This window comes from Lipotes vexillifer, unplaced genomic scaffold (genome assembly GCF_000442215.2).
Source record: "Lipotes vexillifer unplaced genomic scaffold, Lipotes_vexillifer_v1.1 scaffold250, whole genome shotgun sequence".
In the NCBI taxonomy this organism is placed as follows: domain Eukaryota; kingdom Metazoa; phylum Chordata; class Mammalia; order Artiodactyla; family Lipotidae; genus Lipotes; species Lipotes vexillifer.
Genome location: NW_006785198.1, coordinates 1,500,419 through 1,503,602, shown reverse-complemented (window position 1 = coordinate 1,503,602; position 3,184 = coordinate 1,500,419).

The following is a 3,184-nucleotide window of genomic DNA, read 5'->3' as shown; positions in this document are numbered from 1 at the left end:
AAAAAAAAAAAAAAAAAAAAAAAAAAAAAAAAAACTTCTGTGCATCAAAGGACACTATCAAGAGAATGAAAAGACATCACACTGAACAGGAGAAAATATTTGCATATTTTATGTTCGATAAGGGATTAATATCCAAAATATATGAAGAACTCTTAAAACCCCACACAAAAAACAAACAAAAAACCCCCCCAAGCAACCCAATTTAAAAATGGGCAAGGGACTTCCCTGGTGGTCCTTCCCTGGTGGTCCCGCAGGTAAGACTCTGTGCTCCCAATGCAGGGGGCCTCGGTTCAATCCCTGGTCGGGGAAGTAGATCCCACATGCATGCCACAACTAAGAGTCCGCATGCCGCAACGAAGATCCCGTGTGCCACAGCTAAGACCTGGTGCAGCCAAAATAATGAATAAATAAAAATGGGCAAAAGACTTAACTGACATTTCTCTGAAGATATACAATGCCCAACACATGAAAAGATGCTCAACATCACTAGTCATTAGGTACAAATCAAAACCACAGTTAGAGGCTTCCCTGGTGGCGCAGTGGTTGAGAGTCTGCCTGCCGATGCGGGGGACGCGGGTTCGTGCCCCGGTCTGGGAGGGTCCCGCGTGCCGCGGAGCGGCTGGGCCCGTGAGCCATGGCCGCTGGGCCTGCGCGTCCGGAGCCTGTGCTCCACGGCGGGAGAGGCCACAACAGTGGGAGGCCCGCATACCGGAAAAAAAAAAAAAAAACCACAGTTAGATACCACTTTGTACCCATTAAGATGGCTATTACCAACCCCCCAAAAGGGGAAAATAACAAGTGCTAGTGAAGATATGGAGAAATTGGAACCCTTATACATTGCTGGTGGGAATGTATTATGGTATACCCACTGTGGAAAATAGCTCGGCAGCTCCTCAAAAGTTAAAGATAGGGGCTTCCCTGGTGGCGCAGTGGTTGAGAGTCTGCCTGCCAGTGCAGGGGACACGGGTTCGAGCCCTGGTCTGGGAGGATCCCACATGCCGCGGAGCAGCTGGGCCCATGCGCCGCAACTACTGAGCCTGTGCGTCTGGAGCCTGTGCCCTGCAACAAGAGAGGCCATGACAGTGAGAGGCCCGCGCACCACGATGAAGAGTGGCCCCCGCTCGCCACAAGCCCTTGCACAGAAACGAAGACCCAACACAGCCAAAATAAATTAATTAATTAAAAGAAGGCTCAACATTAAAAAAAAAAAAAAAGTGAAGGATAGAATTACCATATATGACCCAGTAATTCTACTTCACATATATACCCAAAAGAATTGAAAGGGACTCAAACAGATATTTGTATACCAGTGTTCACAGAGGTATTATTCAGAAGAGCCAAAAGGTAGAAACAACCCCAATGTGCATCAACAGATGAAATGATAAAATATGGTAAGTACATACAGTAGACTATTATTCAGCCTTAAAAAGGAATGAAATTCTGGTATATGCTCCAACATTGATGTACCTTGAAAACGTTACGCTATGTGAAATAAGCCAGACCAAAAGGGCAAATACTGTATGATTCCACTTATAGGAAGTACCAAGAACAGACAAATTCATAAACCAAAAATACAATAGAGGTTACCAGAGGCTGAGTGGGGTAGGAATGAGGAATTGTTTTTTAATGAATATAGAGTTTCTGTTTGGAATGTTTGGAACAAAGTTCTGGAGATGGTGGTAATGATGGTTGCACATCAGTTTGAATACGCTTACTGCAACTGAACTGTACACTTAAGATGATTAAAATGACCAATTTTATGTTGTATACTTTACCACAATTTTTAAAATGGGGCTATGGCAAAGATGTCTGATTTCCTGCTTGAGAAACACAAATGTTTTTTATAAGGAGCCAAGACTGATTCTAAATGAAAGAACCCATAGTTTATACTCTAGTTTCAGTTTATATGCTGTACCTTCTGTTTACCCTCCCCCCCCAAAAAAAAACTTGTATCAGAGATATAAATGATTTTCCTAGGTATCCTAGGTATCATTTAGGAAATATATATATAAAACAGAAATTCCTTACTTTGTGTTTGTTTTGTTCTGAAATATTAAATTTAAAGCAAATTTTAATCAACTTATTTATATGCAGTATAGTCTGGTGTTTTAAGAGTACGCTGAGGGTAAGCTATGTGACTTTGCGTGTATTATATATTCTTCATTGCCCCAGTTTCTTCACTGTAAAATAGGGACAATAAAAGTAAAAATCTATATTAGTTAGGGGTTCTCCAGAGAAACAGAAACAGTAGGAGAGATAGACAAATGAAAGATAACAGATAAATTGATGAGAGATGACTAGACAGATATAAAGATATAGATTTAATATATATAATATACATATAACATTACATAATAAAACATTTATAAATATATGTTTTAAATATATATTTAATATTAATATGTTAAATACTTAAATTGTAATTAAAATTATATTGAAGTTAATATATTAATAATATATTAATTATATATATTATATGGAGATTTATTATGATGAATTGGCTCACATGATTCTGGAAGCTGAGATGTCCCACAACCTGCAAGCTAGAAACCCAGGAAAGCCAGTGGGGTAATTCATTTAAGTCTGAAGGGCTGAGAACCAATGGTTTAAAACACAGTCTGGGGGCTAGAGAAGATGAGATGTCCCAACTCAAGCATGCAGGCAGAAAGCAAAGAGGGGCAAATTCCTCCTTCCTTTGCCATTTCTACTCAGGCCCTCCACGGACTGGGTAATGCCCACACACATGGAGGCAGCATTTTACTTTACTGAGTCTACTGGTTGAAGTCCTACTCCCATCCAGAAACACCCTGTCAGACACACCCAGAAATAAATTTTAACCTGGTCACCCTGTGACCAGTCAAACTGACACATAAAATGAACCATCACACTATCTTACCTGGAATGAAACAGAAATGTAGTTCTCTCTGTAGGAAGCAAAAAGGTGGTTTTCTCATTTGGTAACTTTGCAATAAGCAAAGAGAGCAAATGCCACTAATGGCAAAGAAATGATTTGAGCAGTAGAACACGTGTTTGGAAGCAGGCACTCTGGCAAACCTCACTTTCTGACCAAAATGTATGAGTTTGGCCCTGTCACATAAGACTAGCAGTTTCAAAAATAAGTGTTAAGCTAAGCCTTCAATGTATAGTGCTCTGTCCTATTAAAGCATAACTTTTCACTATGACC